This window comes from Dromaius novaehollandiae, chromosome 16 (genome assembly GCF_036370855.1).
Source record: "Dromaius novaehollandiae isolate bDroNov1 chromosome 16, bDroNov1.hap1, whole genome shotgun sequence".
Taxonomy (NCBI): Eukaryota; Metazoa; Chordata; class Aves; order Casuariiformes; family Dromaiidae; genus Dromaius; species Dromaius novaehollandiae.
Genome location: NC_088113.1, coordinates 2,050,106 through 2,074,267, shown reverse-complemented (window position 1 = coordinate 2,074,267; position 24,162 = coordinate 2,050,106). Strand labels below are relative to the sequence as shown.

At 47.1% G+C, this 24,162-nt stretch overlaps 1 protein-coding gene across 6 annotated transcripts in view; it reads left to right on the top strand.

The window, feature by feature from the left end:
• The first annotated feature begins 11,363 nt into the window (after positions 1-11,363).
• The window catches only part of RALY (RALY heterogeneous nuclear ribonucleoprotein), a 158,247-nt gene continuing 145,448 nt past the window's right edge, over positions 11,364-24,162 (top strand). For 4 of the 6 annotated variants that reach the window (XM_064521275.1, XM_064521272.1, XM_064521274.1 and 1 more), the window contains exon 1: positions 11,364-11,495. The gene's annotated coding sequence lies outside the window, so the exon portion shown is untranslated. Of the gene's footprint in view, positions 11,496-11,561; positions 11,689-24,162 lie in introns of those variants that run through there. The other 2 variants (XM_064521269.1, XM_064521271.1) reach the window with 2 other exon arrangements.

Here is a 24,162-nt window from a genome sequence, read left to right as displayed (position 1 = left end):
GCAAATAACCCAAACCAGACAAGCACACAGCAGCAGTGCAGCCAGCTCCTTCCCCACTCATTCTTTCCTGAGTTTGCCAGCACCATTATGGGGGCTACTGCCTGTTTGCATTTGGCACTGGGTATCCATGTTTAGGGCCAAGAGGGTCTCGTGCAATAGCTGTGTCCAGCATCTAGCACAAAGCATCCCTGATGTCCATGACAAGCAATCACTACATGTCTGCTCAGCGAAGGGACCATGTTGTCACAGTCCACTAGGAGGCAAAGGACTTGGCCTTGTTACAGATTACCTTCACAGGTGGAGGAGCAGGTAGAGACCAAGCTGCCCTGGTCTCTCCTAACAGCCTGGTTGTGAGGATAATGTGTAAAGAGTCCATTTGTTGGATCTGCTGATGTGATCTGATTTCATACTGTGTGTTTAGCAGAGAACGTCTTTCCCCTTGAGCAGCAGTATGCACTTTGCAGTTACTTCTTTAAAATGAGTTAGTTATACACTTGCTACATGTTATTTTGAATTCTCTTGAAGATCAAGGACACTACAAAGCCAGCAAGATAAAATTAGCATCTGAGCTGTAGCCTCTGCCTGGTACAAGAAATGCAGATCAGCTTCACTTGCAGTGAATGCTGGAAGGTGAATTTCATTTAAGTCTTCCTTTCAGCAGACCTAGTTCTGCCATCCTTATTTGTTTTGAATGGAGCCATAGCCTGTAAGCTGTCCCAACAGTTTCTATACGGCTGCTTCCAGAGAAAGTATCAGACAATAGTATGGGTGTTGAATTGGACCTCAAACTGATAAGATATCAGTTTGTTCAAAATCAGTTCTTATTATCTACTCTCAATGTGATCACTGGCTTTTTCAACAAGGAACCAAGGTGGGACAGTAAGGTTATTTTACATTTGTGTACAGCTCTCAGAAAGCCAGTGCTAATTACAGCACCAAGTTTCAGCATCTGAGATTTTAAAAGCTGTTAAAAAAGAGAATACATACAAAGAAGAGCCACTGAAATGACTTAAATATCAGGAAAGTGCCTTTAGGTGGGGGACTGTAAGGCTGTTCAGGTTATGTCAGAGGGAGAAAATGATGGGTATTGAAGGCCACTTCGGTGCAGCAGAGGTAAGCCTAACAATTGCTTGAAGAGACAAGTCGCATGTTTTTAAAGTGAGATTAACCATCAGAAGAGATGACCAAGATGATGGCCTAAAGACTGTCTTTCAATACTTTCTCCTCATGGCAAGTTTCTTGGTCAGGTGCTTTTCAAGAGGGTAAGATTAACCCTATATGAGTTCTCAGCATTGCAATGCCTGAGAAAAAACCTATGTCCTGTACTAGAGACCAGATTAGACAACCTATGGCCCCAACTGGCTTTCAGACTCAGTAAATCAGTTCATGCTGTGAGGGCAGGTTCTCCATGGAGTCAAGGGCAGGGACAAAGTCAAATGCTCCTTCTCGCTTCTCTCCTCCAATTCAGCTTTACTGCTTGCATCTGCTAGCACATGTCACCACATTACGAGTGCAGGAATGGGGCCAAACTCAAGTCCCACCTTGTTTCATGATGCATGACTGCAAACCACCCATGGACAAACTTCAGGACAAAAGGCCAGGTCTGCATGCCCCAGCCCAGCACTCCTCTGGCACAAACCGCGCCCTTCCTTGCACACAGGTGCAGGACTAGAGCAGACTGGGCCAAGAAATGCTGGCAGAAACTTCAAAGTTTAGGTCCTTAAACTATTCTTTAACCATCATTTGAGTCATCACGTAATCCATCCTCCTATGTATTTGATGGTGAAGTACCTGTTGTCTGCTTGAGGCCAGGCCTCAAACTGACTGTCTTGACAGTCTTGCCTAGGCCCCATCAGGGCTCAGAGATGCAGCATTGTCTCTTTGACCTGGTCCAGGAGGCAACTTCAGGCACACCTACGTGACAGAGACCTGAACAGGACCCTTAGGGCTGCTGCAGCCCTCCTACCCAATGGCTCAGGAGCTGGAGTGTTCACCCCAGAAGCAAAGGCTATGACTGAATCCTAAACATGCATGTCCCACCACCAAGGTCTGAGGAACTCTTGCTATCCCTCCTGCCAGTTGTTCCACTTTGCATGGAGTAATTAAATATTCTTTGAGGCACAGAACTAGAGTGAGTGTGACTGTAACCTGGAGGTAAAGGCACTTACCTGGAAAACCTAGAGTCTGGCCCACGCTCCAGTGAGTATTGAAGTATTCCAGATTAACTATGCATTGGAGTAGAGTCCAGCACTTGGACTCCCCTCTTCCTGCAGAGGACCTAAGCTGGTAAGCTGTACATCCACATATGCACTCTGACACTGCTGTTGCTCTGCTCCTGTGAACAGGCAGAGAGGGAGCAATATTGAGCAAATAAGTGATACAAAAAAGTAGATACTCCTACATCTGCTATATCTTAATCTTTCTTCTGAGATGGGTCATCATGTGACAAACAGTCAAAGGGGGAGGACGAAGGTTGGAAGAACAGCAGCAGAGCTGCCTGGAGGTGTAGATGGGTTGTCTTCTGAGAGGGAAAAGTCAGGATTAAACAACCTCATTTCAAAACTGGTAAACAGTTGCAGATGCTTTACGTTTACAAAGGGCCCTTACTTTCAGCTACTGATGAGCTATCACCTTCTGAACTCTCTTTTTATACTCTCTCAGACTGGGCATTCTGAAGCTAAGAAACTGCGTATTTCCAGTGAATTAATTTCCACTAAAATAAGGGGAATATTTTCCATCTCTTTCTTTGGACTTCTTTCAGAACAGTTCTGAGTATCTCCACAATGTTTGAGATGATTTACTGAGTAAGATCTAAGTTAGGTTGTCAACTAGCATAAATGGGTGTCAGTCCCTCGATCTCAGTGGATTTATATCCATTTATGCCAATGAAGGATTATTCTTGCAAGAAGTTGGCTATGAGTATACAAGCTTTAAAGCCTAAGCTGTTTTAATTGGACTCAGAGGTAAAGGGTTTCATGTTTCCGAAGTGAATACTCAGTAGGATGAATTCAAAGACACTTTCACAAAGTTACTGATATGCACTTAAAAGTAGGTGTTTCTGGGAAAATCACTGTAATTTATTCTTGTGTGTTTACAGCAGGCCAACAAGAAGTAGTGCAAATGCAGTTCATCTGGAACCACTGGCACTAACACCCATTCAACAACAACAATCAGCGAGGTCTGGTTGTTAAAAAGTAATAGTATCATATGCAACTGCTTTCTGCTCTAATAAAGGTAATGTTGGGCGTTGAAGTAAAATGCCACAAACTTCATACCTGACCCAGACTTCAGGATCTGAGTCTTCATACTCAGATTTTACGTGTGCCCATAGAGAAATAAGATTGCCAGTGAATTTTGGATCCAGAGCCGACTTCCACAAAGTCTGAAGGAGGTGGGATGCTGGATTCAGGCTGTCTGTCTATTTTGCTGAGTACCCCGGACCTCACCCAGGAATCCCCAGAGGGATTCTCTCAGAGGCCATGCTCTGCTTGCGAAACAGTCCTGCATTGCCTCTGGTCACAGGACATTAAAACATTAAAATGAGGACCCAAAGGAGCAGCAAAGCAGGATGCTGCTCGTGGCCCACCAGAGGCTGGTCACCACTGCTCTATTTATAGGAAAAAGAATAGGATAAACTGTCGCAGTGAGAGCTCACTATCCCAGCACAGCAGGGACTGGGAAAGCTGATTGACTGCTAATATTTTAATGATTTATTTTAATATATTCAAGTCTTTCTTTCCTAGGGAAAAGGAGAAAGTCCTTAAGGACCATGGATGACTGGGGTTCCCAATATAGTGGAAAGTACTAAGCAAGTTTTATGTCTTACTGTTTTATGACAAAGCTAATACACACAAATAAAAGACAACCACAGGAGAGGCAGGTCCTGTCAGCTTCCACTGCTCAGGTTCTTCATTTGTGAAATGCACAGAAAAATAGGGAGCCACCAGTTTTGGCAGGTAACCAGTTTGCTGGCTTGCTTGCTTGCTCTCTCCCCCTCCCTTAAAATCTATTGGATTAGCAAAAATAATTTACTCCTATTGTTTATTCTTGCTCCTCTGGTTTCATCAAAAGACAATCACTGTTGTGCTAAGCACTGAAATGCATATGAAATAGATAGATCGTGTCCCCAGAAGATCAGTAAATACAGGAGATTACAGAAACAATTGGAAGAGCATAAGGGAACAGGGAAATGACCATGATTAAAAATTTTTAAAAAGAAAGACTGTGAAGAGAAGGATTGTATTTCACCTCCCCAGCATCTGTCTAAAACATCACTAAAATTGTTTGCTTGATCCCCAAGTCACCATTGTTTGAGGCTTCACACTTTTCTTTCCACTGTTATTTTACATTCCGTTATCTCAGTGTTTTCAGGTGAAAATATTTCTATTCCAGTAAATTACTGAAAGTGTCTTTTTTTCCTCTGTTGCAAAAAGATTCTTTCCCCGTTCTTCCTCAAGACACAGAGTGCAGCAGCAGCAACGGTGACTAGGAGCGTCCCATGTCCTCCGTCGTGATTTCCTCCTCGGATGTCGGGACTGATGGGATGGCAATTTCTGTGAGTTTTCTTACCTGTCTGGACACAAAATGCATACATGTGTGGGTACACCCACACACTGTTTTTTACTGCCTGCTTCCAAGCTGCTGTGGAAGCTGTAGGGAAAAGGAGATGAATGTTATTTGCCAGTTAGGTCTGCTAATTACAGGACATGGGGTTTTTTTACAAAAAAATATTGTTTTCACTTGCAGTCTTTCCAATCTGCTTTGAATTAGGAGAGACTCGGGATTAGAAAGTGTTTTCTCATTTAGAACAAATGTCACAGATTTAAAAACCTCCTCATTTAAATTCCTTCTAATGCTCTTTGGCTTGAACAAGTGAGCTCTTAATGTCCATTTTAATTAAAGCATTTCAATGGGATTTCAGCTGGGCACCTGATGACAGCAGGTCCCGGAGGAGTGGACACGGTCCAGCTAAGAAGGAGAATGCCAGGGTGGGAAGTTCAGCAGAAATTGTCCTTTCGTTGTTTTTCAAGGAGAAGTTCTAAGGGAAACACACACTAAGATCTGTCTAGAGAAATGATCCACACACAACTACATGTTTGTGAGACGCTGGCTGGGAGTGCTGGGTTTTGCAGGGGGCTGATACACAGTTCCCGGAGCCGCTGTGGTCTCCTCTCTTCTTGCTGCTGTACCAGTTGATAGGCCACCAGCACAGTCTCTGGCAGCTAAGCAGCGCTGCCGGCCGCAGGCTTTCAGCACCCTTCCTCTGCTGTCAGATTTGCCCTCTCTTCCATCCACTGCCCCAAAATTTCTCATTTCTCTTCAGGCAAAGGTTCAGTCCTTCCCCGTCTCCCCAGGCAGCTCCCACGATGCTGGGCACATTCAAGAGCGCACAGGGAGCCACAGGGAGCAGGACGGCAGGTTGGCTTTCCCGGGATGTCCCAGGAACTCCTTTGAGACACCAGGCGGTTTGGACAAGGGCTACTGTGCAAGCGTCTGGCACGTGGCAGGAGGGCAGTTACTGCAGTGCTGGAAAATAAAGCTTCCTCCAAGCACACTCACATCCCTTTCCCAGAGCATGGAAAAGGTGGAGGGAAGAGCACTGATGGAAAATTGGGCTATCCTGCCCCCTCAATGCCATTTTTTTCCAGCTATTGCCTCGGCAGCACCAGTGCCTCCGCTTCTCTCCTGTCCTCGGGAGAAGGCCCCGTGGAGTGAGGAAGATGGTCCCTGCCTCCTCCTCGCCATGTGGTGCCATCCCAGGTGGAGCCAGCGCAGCAGAGCGCCCAGAAAGCCCCGTGCCGGCGGGCAGCGAGAGCGGCACGCTGCCAGCGTTTCTCCATAGGCAGCGTACGCGCCGAAAGAGAAACAAATTGCAGGGTCAGACGCTCGCCGGTGGAAATCAGACGGCTCCAGTACAGTCAGAAACTGCTCCTGGGTTCACACTAGCACGGTGTCTGGCTCACCCTCTCCTTCCCTGGGTGATGAATAAATCCGGAGACACTTAATAATGACAGACTATTAAGATAAGATTTAGTCTTTACTGTTCTTGTGATTCCCTGCCCTGTCATTTGTCAGGCGCAGGAACCAGCAGAGGAGCTGGCTGGCTCACAAACACTCGCGATGCCTGTGCCGGTGGCCGATTTCGCGGCACTGGTGCCCGGGCACCGTGCGAGGGAGGAGACGCGCTCCCCGGGCAGGGCGTTTCCCAGGTGCGCTTAGCATTCCTGCTCCCTTCCCCTCCCGACAGCCATTCAACGCAGTCGTCTTTGCTTTGTAGCTCATGAGTAGCAGCACTATCAGAGCTGGGCAGCATTTCTGGGCCAAAAAGCATTTTGACAGACAACATGATAGGTTTTGGGGAAGAAAATGTCAGCTTGAGTGTCCAGCCTGAAAAATCCAGGCAAAGTGGTTCATTCTGAATGATCCTTCGAAGAAGTGTTCTTCATTTGCCTCCCTCCCCCTCTCCCTGCCATTTTTATTGCTTTCCTTTCTGTCTTTTTAGAGAGCATCCTTTTTCTGCTCGCTCACATTCTCAGCTTATGAGTTGCTGTGTACCTCGGGTGAGGTGGAGTGAGCGTTTAAGAGCATATCTTTGCTTTCCTCACTTCGACAACAGGAAGAAAACACATGAAAACAAACACAGGTTTTGTTTTCAGATCATTGCCAGCAGCATGTAGTGCGCAGATCCTGGAAGGAAAGGCACCTGTACATACACAGGATATATACAGGCACAAAAAAAAAATGATGCCAGTATTAATTTCACGCTGTGCGGGTGTTGCCACGCTCACCGCAGCAGCCGTATGCGGGAGCCCGACACGCAGCACGCGCACCCTGCCCCAGGAGGGCAGTAGTATGTATGGAGCAGGGTCATGTAAGAGGCATCTGCTTTTTGAGATTGTGTTCACTGAGTTTTCTCTTTGAAAGCAAAGTTGGATGAGCCCCAGATACCCCCCTCCATCGTCCTTTTAGTGCTTTTAGAGTGACTTGGAGATGGAGAGGAAAAAGAAAGCTGGCAGAGGTAAATTCTGAGGTCAGTGCAGTTCACCTTGCTCTGTCATCCCACTGAGCTCATAAATTGGTGTTAACACCTCCTGGAAAAATAAAAAAAAAAAAAAAAAACCAAATAAAAAGAAAACCTTGTTCCTGCTTGGAAACCGCTAAGGCAGATGCTGTGGTGCCTGAGTCCAGCAGGACTGCAAGTGCAGACGAGGTCCGAGGCACGCTCAGCACTGCGCTCTCCACCTCTGGTCCCCGGCCACCGCAAGCATCTCCCTGTTTCCTAGATCGAGCAGGAAAGAGCTGCTTTTTTAGGCAACGCTTTTTCTTTAAGCCTCATAAAGCACCTATATATTTTTTGTTTTATTAAAAATCCCCTTTCGCAGAATGATCATATTTGCCTGTTCTTTAAATAGCTGCTTATGGCAGCTGACGAAGGCACAAATAACTTCGGAGCCTTTGCGACGAACCCCACACGCACGCACACACTAACAATTCTCTTTAGCGGGATTCATAAAAATCTATTATTGTGGCGGCGGATTTGCCACGGTGTGACTTTGGAGAAAATGCCTTCGGTGTTGACACTGTTGCTTCATTGTTATTCTTTCTGTACCCATGCAACAAAATGAAAAATTCATTAAAAAGTGAGAGGAAAGGGAAAGAAAGCAAGCCACCAGCATTTCTCTATCTCCCAGCACAGAAACATCAAACGTAGAAAACTGAAACCAGAGCTGTGGGGAGAGAGGAGTGAGAGGGTTAAATATTCGAAGGGTTCGTAGCTGCACTTCTGATGTCCAACAAAAACGACCCTGCTGATAACAGGCAGCTGTCGTCTCCTTCATAGGGCACCACTATCAGATGAGGAGTCCAGCATGGTGCCACAGGAGGCCTCGCTTTCTCCAGGCCATTTCAGCAGCCTGAAGGTGGGCAGAACCCACCTTTCCAGCGTCCCCATCTCAGTTCCCCAGGACTTGTCCCTGTTTTCCGAGGAGGCGACCGAAGGCAAGGGTGGGGGCAGGAAGAAGAGGGACCCAGGGCCCCACCGAGGAGGCCGTGCTTGGGCACAAGAAGCCAGAGGCGTGGAGAGGCTCTGCTTCCTTGTGAGCACTGCCTGTGATCAGACTCCACACCAGCTCTCCTGACGTACAAGGCTGCTCACCTGCCCGCTGGCACCTCCTTTTCTGGCCTACAGCGGCAGTAATCAGGACACCGCAGACACCCGTGCTTGGCCCCATGCTGACGTCCTCCAGGGCCCCGCTGAATTTCACCAGCTGTGCTCCCAAGGACAGTTGTTAGGGCTGCAGGGACAGATCCCACCCCAAGGAGACGCCAAGGAGCTGTGCCATGCCTGAGGGCCTCCTGCATCAGTGTGACGACAGCAGAAGTGCTCTACACTGGTCCTTCAGAGCATTTTGCCATGGTCTCCCTCAGCATCCTGGCATCCAGACCGGGACATTGCGGTCTGGATGGGTGTCCTAGAGCAGTGAGAAAGCATCTGTCTGGCTGGCTGGTTGATGGTTGGTTGGATGGTTGGGCTCAAGGTCGGTGAGAGCAGACCGGGTGGTACGAACAGGAGCAAGGCTGGGGTGGAGGGCAGTGCCCATTCCTTTCTCCTCAGCATGCACCAGCCACATCTGAAGCAGCACAGGCAGTTGGGGCTCCCCCGGGACAAGAGACGTGGTGCTAAACTGGAGCAAGGTGGTTGGCCTGGGGCTCAGAGGCACCACAGAGTCTTGCACCAGGAGATTTTCAAGACCTGCCTGCAGCAAGCCCCGAGCAGCCTGGTCTGAACTCAGTGTCAACCTTGCTTGGAGTGGGAGGCTGGATGAGACCTCCAGGGTCCCTTCCCACCTGAACTCACTTGGTTTTCCATGGCTCCTTGACCCTCTACCCAAACCTGCCGCAAGTTTGCTCTGTGGCTGTAGCTTTTTATCCTTATGACAGGTCCCGATTTCCATGATGACTGCAATGTTACTTCTCTATCCCACAGTGGGGACAGCCCCAAAAGCAAGCACCTAAATATTTTTAAAAGATAAAAATGAAAAAAATATCTTTTCCCAGGATCTCTGCTCGGGCATGTCATAGGGGAAGGATAATGCTTTTTGTGATCAAGAGACTTAACTTCAAAAGCATCCAAACTGCATCTCTCAGCAGGGCACCTTTCTGCAGGGTTATTAATAAGGAACAATTGTTTTGGGTGCAGAAAAGTATGTGTACTTTCTATTCCCTTCCGAAACCCCTGCATCATTTGTTCTTAATGAATAATGAAAGATCCTTTTGTAGTGCTTCCCACCCATGGACTTTAAAGTGATTGTTAAGCAGTAATAAATAGGACTTTAAAGAAAATCAGGTAAAGCTGTTTTTGATGAAAACTTAATTCTGGAGTAATGTGAAAATCATCTGTCTTTTGCAGAACTTTACAGATGTTACTGGATTTTTTTCTAGCAGCTGTAGAATTTTGGTCAAAAAGTGCAATGCCCCAACCTTGGAAAATTATTGCTAAATTATTCTGAAACGCCACAGCACAGCTCCCTGGGAACTGTCATGCGGTGCCCCATGGTCCTCCTTCTGGAAGGAAATTAGCTTTCCCAAGATATGCACTTTGGCTCTCTCAGTATAAGACTGTTGGGATTCACTTTCTCCCCTCATGCAGAGGGGGCGATTTATCGCGGGCATTGCAACCCAAGAAGGAGACTGTTTACTGAGGAGAGAGGGAACACAACGTCCTGGGACAGACTGTGGTATTTTGATTTCAGCTGAAACTTAATGTATTCCAACGGGACACTGATGTGGTTTTTTTCAAGCCTTCTTTGGGAAGCCCACTGTGTAGATGAAAAATGGAAGCTTGAAGAGATATGAGAGTTGCCCAAGAAAAATAAAGCTGAAAGCATAGTTAATTTGTCATGTTTGGGCTGGTAGGGACCTGGAGATTTTGTCTCCAGCCTGCAGTCAGTCAAGTCTTCATGTTGGCAAGGGAGTTCTCTTTAGAGAGCTGGCTGTTGAACAACCCTACCACTTACCTGTACTTTGAAGGTATCCCAGAAAGGTGAGCTGGAACATCCCAAAGGCTTGCAGTAAGCACAAACGTGAGGCATCGCTACTGCAGGTGTGCTCTTACACTTAAATAACATGTTGCAGGCGGCTGTTGCCTGAAATTATTTGTGCTAAATACCCCAGGGACCTGAACGAGCTTCTCACAGGCCTATATTGTTATTATACTTCTCTCAATGTGTATGTTCCCTTGCCATCAAGGCATCTAGCGTGGACCTCCCACACTTACATTCAGTGATCAAATGCTTGACGTTAGTCGTGCTAAGAAAACTTCTGAATCCTACGAGAAATAATTTTTCGGCCCTGTTGTGAGCGTCAGAAGTAATCAAAGAATAAAGAAGCCAAGCTGCGAGCAGGTCATTTATAGCAGCACTTTAGGAAGAGCTGCAGAGCGGGCGTCTCAGCTCTGGATCCGTCACGTGGATGGGGTCCTCGCTCACTGGCGGGACTCTCCTGTTCCGTACAGACAGACAAATGCAATCGGGATAGAAATTTTGGCTACAAGCAAATGAATCTGGTTCAAATGAAGAGCAAGTGGCACTTCCAGAGTGTCGGTGGATTTTATCTGCACTTGCGTGTTTGTTTGCAGCTCCTGCGTGCAGCCGAGCTGCAGGGAAGATCTCCGCGGTGGCGTCCGGCGGCACAGCGCAGGGACAGCATCGCCCCAGCCCCCCGGCTCCAGCCCACCGAGGGGACGTGACACGAGTTTTCTGTCCCTCAGAGTGTGCCTGGGCCCTGCCGAGCCTGTAAACATCAAACACCGGATGCTGCCGGTTGTAACATCTCCCCCTTCTCCTCCTTCCCAGTCCGCTGGGAACCCCTCGGCACCATCAATTACCCCCCGAAATGGGGAATGCTGTGCCTGGGATACGGCCCGGCAGGGATCGAGGAGAGATGTCCCGCTCGGGACACAGCGCGGCAGGATCAGACCCCCCACGCGGGACACGGTCTGGCAGGGGTCAGATCCCCTAACACGGACATGGCCCAGCAGGGATCAGATCCCCCACCTGGGACACAGTCTGGCAGGGGTCAGACCTCCCCCTCCGCGCGGGACACAGCGCGGCAGGATCAGACCCCCCACGCGGGACACGGCCGCGCGCTCCCGCCCGGCCGGACACACACACCGCTCCCTGCGCTCCCCCCACCCCCACCCCCCCCCCCGCGCTGGACTTTCCCATCGCGGAGGCCGCGGAGCAGCAGCGGAGGGAGCCGGCGGCGGCCCCGTCCCCCCCCGCCGCGCGGCGCCGCCGTGGTACGGTCGGCGGGAAGGCGTCGGGGCGGCGGCGCGGCGCGCGCCACTGCGCCCGCGGCTCCCGAGAGGCGAGGGCGGGCCGCGCTGGCGGGCGGCCGCGCTGCTCCGCGCCGCCGCCTCCTCCTCCCCCCGCCCGCCCGCCCTCCCCGGCTCCCGCCCGCGCCCGGCGCTCGCTCCTCCGGCGCTTCCCGGCTCGGTGAGTACTGCTGCCGCGCCCGCCCGCCCCTCCGCCGGCGGCCCCTCGGCCCGGCCGCCCTGGCTTGGGGGTGCCGGGACCGCCCGCCTCGCCGCGGCGCCCCGCGGGCCGGGCGCTGCCGCGCACGGGCTCGGCGCGGCTTTCCGTTAAGCTGCTCTCCCCGCCGTTCACGGCTTTTCTTTTTTTTTTTAACGTGAGTTTTCTCTCCGCTCGGGCGTTTTCCACTTGTTCCGCGCCGCGAGGAGGCGGGAAGGGGGCACAGAAACTTTCCCGGTTCGAAGCAACTCCCGGGCGAAATCCCGGCGCGCCGCTGCCGCGGGGACCCCGGGGTCCGGCTCCCGGCGTGCGGCCCGGGCGCGGGGCGGCCCCGCGGGAAGGAGCGAGCGCCCTGCTCCCCTTGCGAAGGGGGAGCTGGTGGGAGCTGGTCGCTGTTACGCGCGTTGGGAGCCGCTGAACAGGCTTCGCGCTGGTAAAACGGGCTGGATAAATGGAGACTCGCGTCAGCCCCGGTGTGCCTGCGCGGCAGCGCCTGCTCTGTAGCAGAGGGGCTTCGGCGGCACTCCGCATGTTCCGGTCGAGCCCTCTGATCTCTTAGAAGGTCATCTTCGAACATTTAAGGGTGTTACCTGTCACTAATGTGTTTGGGCTAGTGATTTCTGTAAGTATTTGAGATGAGGTATGAAACTCCAGTTTTTTGCTGCAGATTGCTGTCCAAATGGCTTTGGTTATCCTTACAGCAGCCGGTGAGCCTCAGCTGGGTTCGGTGCTTAGAAAGGTGGTCCTACGGCTCATCTCTTTTATGGTTAGAGAACCAAAAAGATTTGGGACAGAATTGACCTGTATGGCAAACAGTATGAATGTGCGCCTTTCTTTTCCTGACAGTGCCTCTAATTCTCTGCTTTTTGTTATGGGGAAAGGGTTAGTTGGCTCAGCTGTGCAGCTGAGAAGGTTGCGCGGGGCTGCAGGCTCCTGGGGCTTTCCCACGTTCCAGGAGCTGCTCCGTTGCTGGTAGCTCTCCCGCTCGGGCTTCGACAGAGACAGAAGTCAATAGCTTCAGGATTGAATTTAGCTCCCTCCTGAGGAAGGGAGTTATTGCCGTCTCCCTCCTGCAGATAGATACCATAAGCTAATAAATAGCTGATGCCAGTGTTTCCCCGGCTGGCGAGGAAGCTGGTGTGGGTAGCATATGCCTGTCATTAGTGGCAGCTTCTCCTGAACTGGCAAGGACAGTGCAAACATTTGGGCTGGTATTCGCTGTGGACTTCAGCCTCCAGGCTGAGCCTGTTTTCTTTGGCCTTGTCTGATGCTGGCTGTCATCTCGCAGAGGGACGGTCCCAGGTTTAGGTGGGGTTGCAGGACCTCTGGGTTATGCCCTGCTGCAAAGAGGAAGCCTCCCCTCTTCTCCAAGTGCCTTGGCTGTTGGTGTCCCCCTCCCAGGCGGGAGAGGGAGGAGGTGGTACTTTCGCTTGCGTTTTGTCCAGTCCTTTATTCGGTGATTTATTCCAGTTTGGGCACCTTCCTCTATCTTCCTCTAAGGGAAGTGGAGGAGGGAGGGAAGAAGTTTTGTATCTTCTAACCGAGTCCAGCTGAGCTTCTGGGTGATGCGGAGCCCACGTTTGCCTTGTGTAAATCGAAGGACCGCATTGTTCTTGTTTTCATAGGTGATCAGGGTGGGGAGGCAGGTAAGGAGCTGGTGTCGTGAGTCAAATCTCGGGTCAAACCACAGCAATACGACTCTGTAGCATCTTTTATAGCCTGTGTACGCTCAGTGACAACTTGTCACAGGGTTTATTGCTCACGTTCCTGGAAGTTTTTTTATGACTCCTGTTTTCAGCAAGCAGCGTTAAGCTTGGCTGTGTGCAATACCGTTCTTCATGAGGTGCATATGTTAAGACGGATACTCATTTAGTTCACCTTGCTGTGCCAGTGAAGGATTGCCTGTATTTTAGTTCTGTCAAGATAATGTTGTAGATGGATTTCCGGGGAATGCCAAGGCAAAGGAGGTGGGTCTCTTAAGAACCACTTTCCTTAGAAAAAGCAGATAATAGGCAGTGAGGTTTTGGAGAATGTTTTATTTAGGGATTGTGAAGAGAGGATTAGAGCTCTTGACAGAGAACAGTTTATCTGGAGTAAGTGATGGGCCTCAGTCCTTCTGAAAAATAAGAATCTAACTCATTCCCAGCACCAAGAGAGCTTTCAGCTACCCTTGTGCCAAATTATTCAATAAAAGCGACAGAACTTCTTTTGATTTGTGTTCTTTATTGATAGCTGCATCTGGAGTTTTCAGACCTAGAAGTAAATTTGCATCTACTCAAAGAAAATGGCCTCTGGATATAAAAATTTGATATACTAAAGGTACTGTAGAATTATCCAAGATGTTAGTTATATGGATTAGGAATAGCTGTGTTTTTCTTGGATAATAGTAGCGTGTCCTTCCTTCCCCTCTTCCCATCAAGCTACTCTCTCGTGTGGCACAGGGTTATGTTCCTGTAGTTAAAGAACCACAAAGGAATTTATTTCGGAAGTATAAAAGTGAAGAGTGTCTGTGGAGGGGGAGAAGAAGCAAGGCATCAAATCTTGGGCTTTGATTTTAATACCAGTTGCTTATTCTTTTCCCAGTTCTGGGCTTATGGTGGAAGAGTTCAAAACATCTAGTAAGAAACACATGCCAGAAGAAAACATGAAATAATGAGCTGCACAGAGCTGACTGCAAAATAAACCGACATCAGAGATTACTTGTAAATTCACAGACCTACTGGAGAAAAGGGAGGGAGGAATTGTTCAGATCAATATCAAGCTCTTCTCGTATAACTACAAAGCTTTAATCGTGTCACTTAAAAATAACCTTAAATGTATACTTTTCCTACCTGTATTCATAGTGGAAGCTGAATCTGTAGCATTCATGCTGATCTGGGTAATCTGAATCAGGCTGAATAGCAAAGAGAGGCTCTTAGGAGAATCTGAAACCCAGTAGGCACTTTTCAGACCTGAGTTATGTCACTTTTTTTAGAAGTGCCTCAGGCAATTGCATTTTAAGAAGACAAAGCTTTTGTTTTCAAGCTGGCCTAGAAAAATGCCAAGGATATATCCAAAGTAAAGGCTTTCAGAAATTGTCCTTTGTGATTAAGTTGATTTTGCTGTTGTGCACAAGAATGCTGCTGCATTCCTTGGAGTAGTGTGAACTGTGTCTCTTTTCTTCCACCACCAGCCCTTGTTTAAGAGTAGTAGTATCTAGTGCTTCTCACTTGAAAGTGTATATTTAATTAGAAGGTCAGATTTCTGCTAGCTGCATCTCTGATGCAAACTTAGTTATATATACTTTACAAAAGGCAGGATCGAGGTGACACCAGTGCAGAGACTGACTCCAAAGTGCTGTTCTGGAGAATTAACACCTGCATACAAGGGTCTAGTTTTGCAGTAAAGATACAGGTATTTTCAAGGCAAAAGCTTGTAGGAATTGGCAAAGACTGCTTTCCTCTGAATGTTCTGGGAAATCCTTAATTTATATGGAAGTAGTAAGTCTGCGTGCTAGTAGCAAATCTTAAGCCTTTTTTGTGACTTCTAGTGTTTCTTGCAGCTTAAAACAAGCAAAATTAGTATCCCGTTGTTGTTTGCTCACAGCCTGGCAACAGAAGCTACTTCTGTGAAACCCAGAGCCTGAGCCAGTGGGGAATGTGGAGGATGCAGCAGACCATGCTCAAGCACAGATGTGGAGAGGTGCATCACCTGCAATCTATAGTTTTGCAAGCTCTTAATGAGGTCCTTTGTTTAAGAAAGGTGAAATACTAGAAGTATTGGCAATGCCTTTTTATTCTTAAAAAACAAAAAAACCTGCTCTTAAGAAGATCGCCCAGTATGTTCACTTTGCTAACAGTGTTAAAGCATTATTAACAGCTTCCAAAATTATATCACTCATATGTCACTCGGGAAGGAGGTAGCTCAGAAATTAACCTTGCACTCCGAGACAGCTGCTTTTCTGTTGTTGGGCTGGGCTTTGTTCTGGATATCCAGGGAAAGGCTATAAGGGCCACGTGAATCATCCTTCTGGCTCTTGTATAATGCTGATTAACACAAACAACCCTGTTTTGCTCTACTTATTGAGGTCGCTTGCATCTTCCAACATGAAAAGGCTTGGGAGTGGATGTACCCTCTCCAGTGGAAAAGCTCCTGAGCTGCTTCTGCTGTTTTCGCTGAGGAGGGTGGGTCCCACGTCTGTTACTGAGCACACAGCAATCAGTTTTTTTTCTTTAGACAAACCTTTGGTGTACCTTGAAACAGAGTACTGACTTGAAACAGGTCTGCCAAGGAGAAGCTCCTGAAGCAGGACTTGGGCTCGCCTTTGCAGGGAGAGTTCCCGCTGGCGTAAGGAGCCATGAGGCTCTGCTTTTGCCCTCGTTTTGGAGCTGAGAGCTACGATGCCAGACTCCTGTTTCAGAAGGCTTGCCCTGCCGACAGCAGAGTGTTTCCTTCACCTGATGTATCCATCTCAAGAGTTTACCAGCGATGTTGTGCAACTGTCCTTCTTTGTTACAATAAGTTTGTTTTTGAAATAGAAAACAGTGCCAGCTTGTTTCTCGTAAACAGGAATGAGGTAAATGGCACGGGCACCTCTGGGCTATGTCTGCCAAGAATACAGGCAGTTCCCTGGTGAAGTCTGCAGCATCATCTGAACATGATGTGTGATGGTACTGAAGAGCAGAAGCTAAAGAGTGGCACAGCTTTGTTATCTGATGCTTTTGCAAGCAGCTTACATTGTAACAAATCTAGCCACAGTAGAAATGAATGTGAACTCATTTTCCGATTGCTACTACAAGCGGAAAAAAGAACGCACGGGTTAAATGCACTAGCAAGAGCAATAACTGAGCCAGTTCAGCTCCATCTCCTATGGTGTCAAGATCTAAGTGGCTCTCTTGCTGTGTCCTGCCATCCTTAAAGGGAGAACAGCCTTCCAGTTGGGGGTCTACCTTCTAGTGAAAGTATTTAAATGTGGAAATAAGGGTGGCAATTTCTGCCAGAGAAGATAATTTAGCTTATAGGAAAATGATGGCAATGACCGCCTGTTCTGGAAACTAGGAATAGATAACACTATTTATTATCCATTTTAATTCCTGAATTCAGGGCTATACAGTCAAAGAACATAAGGCGGAGAGAGGAAGTAGCTGCTGCTGATCCTCACCTGAGCTCTTGATGTCTTTATCAGACAACTTAAATCTCATGCTTTCTATCTGTCTTTAACAAAACCTTCTGGAAAGTTGTCTTGGGAACATTTGTCAGAAAAATGCTTCTTTGATGAAGACACAGGAAATGCCAGTTCTGTCAATTGTTTCCTCCAGAAGGAGCAGATACTTTGGCTTGGAGATGAGAGAGGTCTAGTAGAACTTGCGGATGAAGCCTAATGACTTTTTGCAAGAAGTAAAGATATTCTTGTGCTCCAACAAAGAGGTTTGGACCTCGACTGTATGGGGCTACGTTATAGCAATTGATTCCATGGATATCATATGACGGTCGACTGGCAGCTAGTGCTGTCAGTGTTCGTGTTACCATCTGTTCCTCCTCATTCACCTGGCCTCCGCTTGCTCATCTCGGTTGCATCCTAGACTTGCCAGAACTTCAAGGTGACTCCTGGTTTGAGATATGGCCTCCACATAAGAGATTGCAGATGACGAGAGCTCAGCTTATGGATAGTTTCACCAAGGAGTAACACTCCTTTTAGTCTCCAACATAACTTTTTTTTTTTCTTTTTAACTTAGCAAATTTGAGAAACACTGTGGGTCCTTTTGAACATGGCATTGCAGAGCTGATGGTGCTGTGTAGCCTGAACGTGTGTTGCTGGAAGGATGGTGTTGCAGTGGTTTTGGGTTCAACAGCTGCTGATTTCTATCCTTGGAGCTGCATCTGCTTGTATAGGGATATTTGCTTGTGACTGTTGGTTCTGTGGCAGCGTACACATTGCAGAAGAAATACCATTGCTGTGCCTCTTTCAGAAGTTTGAGTGCTATGATCACTGCAAAAATCCTCTTGATTCATCTTCAAGAGCTTCATCATTGGCTCTTGCTGCTAATACTTAGAATCTCGTGTGCTGCTCTTAATCACCCTTACTCATTTCAACAGGCCATTGAAACTTTGCCTTGTGCACATACTGCCACATCTGTGATGGGCTTGAAAGGTTCAGGTTGCTCTTTCCCCCTCGCTCCTGCTACCCCTCTCTCCAAGGGCAAACCTATCCGTATTGCAGTAGGCAGTGCATTTCTGTGCAGGCATAGGAGCAAGAACAGGGACCTAGATCATGGAGCTGCTCCTGAAAACTACTGAAAAAGCTTCTGGTAGAGCTAATCTCATAGAGCCCGTATTCTTTATTTATCTCCAGACCCACAGGAGAGGAGGAGAGGACCCACTCTACACCCATAGGATGCAGGAGATGGAGAAGAGAAACATCAGATGGTAGATCCCACTGCAAGGGTGCCTGGTGAATCTAATGCTGTTGAGCAGCTTCATAAGCACGTGGGGAATGATTGCTGTCACTGATAGACATCAAAAGTGGGCTCTGTTTTTTCTCTTGATTAGGCATGAAGTGCTTTCCCGCAGATGGGCTCCCCAGCCATTTTACTGTGGTATAAACAGCATTTTCAGGGAGGGCACTTTAATAAGCTTGAATTGGCTAATACCTCCTGCGAGCAGCCCCACACCTTGTGGCAGGAGAGAGAGACAGGAAGGGCTTAGGTGATTTTAATTAAAGTTGTTGTGAGGAAGAAATTAAATTTGATCTCTTGCCCCGCTTGTATTATGAGATGTATGAGATATATGAGAAATACCATTACCAATTGTAATGGTATTGCAATTAGATGTTGTATATATGAGAGGACTCTACCTCTCTGAACTGGGCTATTAGCAGCATTCCGTTTGCAAGGAAAAAAAAAAAAGCAATTTCTCTGTCAGCTTTTACCCTGGCTCCTGGGCCGTGATTGCTTGTTTATTTTCAGCAGCTCAGCAAATCACTTTGAAGATGGGCTAAACATTGATCATCTCTTACAGTCCTTCATCTTTGTTCTGACGGCAAACATTGCAAAATGTATCTTAAATTACTGCTTTCCTCAAAATGAACGGGCTGTGTGTGTACTCAAAGAGAATGGAGCTCTCCCAGCCAAAGTTTAAATCGGAATGTCTTTGCACATAGGTTTTGCTGCAGACCCTCTTGGATTAGCCTTTTAGCGCAGCCAAGCCACTTTGAACCTGTAAGTCTGAAAAGCAGCAGGGGTTTGGGGAAAAGAAAAAAGGAGGTGGGGGGGGGGGGGGGAAGGCCAACATGCTATTTAATTTCAAAGCCAAAGCTAAAAGTGCTCCATTCAGTCATCTGGGCCCCATTTACAAACCACTTGCTCTCTTCTTTTTGCAGTAGTGGGACTTTTCCCTTCCTTGCTACCTGCCTCTGCACAGCGGAGCCCTTTGCCCGCTTGTCAGTGCTGTGTAGCCTGTGGGATGCAGCAATGAACTGATGCCTGGTGCTGGTAGCTGCTGGCAGCACAGTTTAATTTCATAATAAAATGAAGGAGCTTCTAGTATCTCTGCCTTCCTTTCCCTTTTGAGCGCTGAGACTTGCATGGTGGGCCCGGGCTGGGAGAGAATACCCCTATGGTGGCAAGACATTGCTTCCCTATAAAATAGGAGACAATGGTCATGGCTATTTCACTGTAGAAAAGCATGGAAGCTGCAGTTAAACTGAAAGCAAGACTTAATAAATCATTATGTAGTGTGCTTCTGATGGCTAGCTTACATATGCAGGTATTTTTTTCATAGCACATAAATGACACCAGTTCATACCTGACCTCTTGCTGAATTCAGCTGGAAGGGAGTGCATTACAGAGGTCGTGACTTAGATGCCTGCTCATATTTGTTCCCGTAACATGTGTTTCAAAATCCTGGATCCTGCACGTGTGAGAGGAGCTCCTGGACCTCTTAGACTGCAGCGGGGGGGATTGCCGTGCTGAAGGACGCTGAGTGCATGGGTGGATTGAGCACCTGTGCAGTGAAGGAAGGCTGGTTTAGGGCTGCTTGTATATTTGTGAGACAGGCTTTCCTTTGCATTTGTTGCTTCTGTTATTTCCTTTTGCAGATAGAAATGATTCCTTCTTTCAATTTACAGAAGTTGTATTGCTGTCCCATTTCATGTGCTTCTAGCGTATGATGCGTGTCTGTCCAAATACTGGTTTGTAAGAGGAAAAACACAGTGCGCACGACCTCATAAGTAAAAGCGGTATGTGGCATAAACAGATATCTGCATTTTGTAGTTTGTTGGGGAGGGTATATCTTAGCAAGTCAGACTCCTACCTTCTGAGTCATGTGGGTGACTTGCAGCTAACCCAAGTCTCCTGACTGCCTACACACCTGGGTTGCCCGTCTTTTGTGTGTGGGGGGAGTAAATATTGTGTGTTCACACACAGCCTTTTCTCCAGAAGTCCCCAAAAGGGGAGTGAACTCTGTGCCACAGCATGCTGTTCATGTTGAAAAGTCGTTATGTCTTGGGGTGAAAGGCAGGTGGGCATACAGCCCACCAATAAATAGTAAAAATGTAGAGGCTCTTTTACTCTTTCCTTGGTTGTGACAGAAAGGTAGCATTAGCAGGTGTCTCTGTAGCCTGCAATGATGGGACAGTGATGTGAACAGGAAAATTTGTGTGTGATGGTAAAAAACAGTGTTTAGATCTACCAAGTAAGTGTTATAGAGAAGAAAATGCTTTTGGAAATTCACAGCCTTGATTGTGCTGGACTGCAGTCCTTTCCCATAAGAAACAGACTGATGTTGAAGAGATGCTTGTCCCCCATTGCACTGAGCAAGGGCTTCTTGCTTCTGATGGCTGGTTTTTACATTTCCAGCGAAGTGGACATAATAAGGCAAGAGTTTGGGTTCTTCTCCTAAAGTCTGCTATCTTTTTATTTCAACTCCAGGGCATCACTGCTGTGGATGGGGAGTCTCTAGTAAGCAGACTGAAGACCACCTGATAAAATAAGTGCAAATTGATTAGCTTGCTTGTTTTTATTTATTCCTCAAACTTTATTTCTGTTTCAGGTTTTTCAAGCAGGCTGTAGTTGATAAGGCTTTCCACCCTCCAGATTCACCACTGTCCTGGTTCTTTTCCCCTCCCTGGAGAAAATAATTTTTAAACACATACAGAAAATCTGGAGGTTTTACTAGCTGATCTTTGATATCTTTCCCTTGAGTACAGTAGTATCAAAGATCTGTGCACATGCCTAGTGAAGTAGTCATGGCTCCAGAGAGTTTATGCTCTAAATAGATAAAAGGTAGGAGGGCATGTGACTTGGCCTGACCTTGGGTGGCAGCAGAACTGGGAATAAAGCCAGCACCTAATGAAATGAGGCTTCAGATGGGACTTCTAGATGCTGCAGCAGTCTGCAGCTTGGGCAAGGGAAAAGCTGCTTGCAAGGGGGTACTGGTGGCTTGGGTCTCCTGTGATGCAGCAGACACTGCCCTGTTCTTGTGCTTTTAACATTGCCTAGTCATGCAAAACCGTAACGGCTTCTGTTTGACAGACATTGATCCTTCAGATTCCTTCCCAAAATCTCAAGTCTTGAGCACTTGAAAGCAGTGTGCAGCTGTGGCCAGCTGGTCGTGTGATGTGCTGCGCCCATGCCGGCTGGGCGACTTTGTCTCTCCTGGATTAAATGGCTTGAACAGAGCCTCAGGGCTGGACAGGCCTAGAGGACCTTGGACAACTGAAATGTGCACTTTCTTATGCAAAAGTGGTGGTGTGGAGGGGGCATTAGAACAAAAATGTCTGGGTTCGTGCCTGACTAGAAGAGGGAGAAGGAAAGGTGTGCCAAGCTTTTTAGCTGTCCTGGTAATGCCTCGGCGCATAGCCTAATGTATATATAGTGTTCCACATGGCTGATTTGCTTACCGATGCTTTCAGTCTTGGTAATGCAAGTTACATGTTAAATATTTTTGTAGATCAGGAAAAACAGCCATTGAAAAAGTGGGTTTAAAAAGAGAACGGAGGGACCTGGTGATACTACGTTTCAGTCTAAAACCTGGGGAAGCTGGCTGTTGTTCATGCACATTTTCAAGCAAAGCCAGGTGGTGTTTAATTTTTTGCATAGAAATCTATGTGGTGCTATGTAAGGCTACTCACATCTGTGCACTCTATGTAGGTCAGATGTGTCTTCATTTCTTCATGAAGACTAAACTTGACAGCATTTCCTTTTTGCAACCAGGGAAAGAAAATCACAAAATTAGCATGCTAACTCCATAAGGAGTGTTCTTAAGGAGAGAGACCTAAAGGGGGAAGTGCACGCAGGTGAAGTACGTTAGCTTTACTGTGTGCTTCAGGTTTGTGACAGTGAGCTTTATTGATGAAAGATTTATCTAAGCTGTGTGTCTGAGGTTGATGGAGTGTCATATCAGATTAGCCTTACAGTTCAAAATATTAAATGCTTCTATGCCACGCTTCTAGCAGATGCCTCTTGCTTTGCATGGAATAAAAAGCCTGTTCTCTAATCTTTGAAGCCTGTTTCTACTGATGTCTTTTTTTTAAATGCAAATCACTTGCCCTCGTATCCTCCTTTCGTCACCCCCCCCCCCCCCCCCCGCTCCCCACCTGACTTCTCGTTCTGGCAATGTTGGCAGAGGATAAAATGAGTTGAAAATGGACACTGTGTCTTCCTCAGAAGCGTCTTAGGAATCTGATCTAGCACCCTTTAAAAATGGTTGAAAGTCTCCCATATCCTTTGATGGAAGCACATCAGATCTGGGTATGCTGGTCTTGTAGCAGATATTATTGCAAGGTAAAATTAGTGGGGATGAAAGATATGGTTACTACTGATGTCCCCAGTTGAGCTTCATCACCTGATCTCTGTAGTTTGAGTCCAGTCCGTCCAGTAGTGGACATAAACTAATCTAGCTGATTTCAATAGTTCTACAATTTTTGCTTCATCTTGAGTCCTGAAGTCCTGTGATGATGTGAGGATTTTGTTTCTCACAGAAGGAAATATATAGCTTTATGGAAGGAAAACCTTGAAACTGTGACCCAACGGAACTCTAAACATCCAGGCAAAACAGGGAATAAAGAACTCAGGGTTTATTTTAAAGCTGAAGGGGGAACTGAGGGAAGATGTCAGAACTGGCTCTCTACCTGAATTTGTTTTCCTCAGATGAGATGACCTTGTGAGCAACCATGACTAAAACAGTGGCAAACAAGGATCAGAGTAGACGAAGAGCGATGGAAGATGTCTTCACACAATACAATGCAGTGCTGAAGACATATCAGGTGTTAAAGCTGATCTGCTCTACAAGACTATCAAGAAACCTTTGAAATGAAAGGAGGACTGCACCCGTCATCTCTTCCTTCAGCAAACCACTAGCATCTGGAAGCACTAGCAGCCTCCTGACGTCCTCAGAATTAGAAGTGAAGTTCAGTATTCTGAAGCAGCTGGATGAATAGCCTGCATTTTGGGAGCTCTCAGCAATGAGCAGATCCTAATGATTTCAGCAGTAAATTCAGCATAGTCAACAGTAAGCTGACCTGAGTGTCAGTGGTTTATGGATTTAGGAGCACTGGTCTTGGAAACTGGCTAGGGACGGTAACAGACCCCCAGCAGGGAAATGAACTCTGGGCTTTGCTCAAAGTTCCTTGGAAAAAAAGAGTGGGAACATTTTAAGGGAAGCTGGAGTAAGAAAATTCTGTACCTCCTATTCTCCTGCATGACGACCAGGGTTCCAGCTAGAAGTCTGTGTGTAAATGTGAATTGAGCATGTGGTGAAGTCTCAGGACAGATGTTTCTGCTGGAGAGGCCACCTTGCTAATTGCTCTTTTGCTGTACCCAGTAGAAAATCAAGAGACTGGATGTTTGCTAGGAGTGCTCTTCCCCTTCTCCCTAAATAAGATGAAAGGTGCATTGTTAGGGAAACTCTCGAGAGCAACCAATCTTTATCTGTTAAGTCCCTGCTGACCCAGTGAAAGTAAGAGGAAACTAATGAAATCCCTATTGTCACTACATATTTTTTGACCTTTAAAAGGAAAATGTGCTGGTGAGTCAGGAGACCCCCTGGGAAATCTGTTCAATTTGTTTTGGGCAGAAGGTGAACCAAGATGCGGCAGTGATGGTGGCAGCTTAAAATGAAGGCAGAGAGCAGAGCAGTGTACAGATCTTGCCATGCTGTTGTCTCTCTGGTTTATGCATAAACACAGAACTTGAGTCCCTAGAGTTGTCAGGCATCTTTCAGCTATTCTGGTTACAAAGCAAATAGAGAAGCTGAAGTGTTTTGCAATTTTCTCCTGACTTGATGCTAAACACAGAGTGTAAAAATCCTTACTTTCTGAGAATAAAAAAAGGGAGGGAGGAAGAATGCTGTTCCCTGCTCTGCATTTACATAAGAAAACTGAAATGACTGTTTTTGTCAAAACAAGTTAGCTTGAACATTTTTATGGCAATAAGTGCCCTTTGAGAATGGCTTGGATGATGTTAATGCTTAAAGGGAGTGAGCTCGGCTAAGCCTTCTGGCAGCTCAGCAAAGCCCTTATTACTTTTATGTGAACTCAGAGTTAGGCTGGAGATGATGTGTTAAGACTGAATTCAGGTGCTGCTAATAGACTCAAAGTTTGGAGAGGAAAATGGATTTTTGCATAGTCTTATTCATTTACCCGGACTTCTAATCA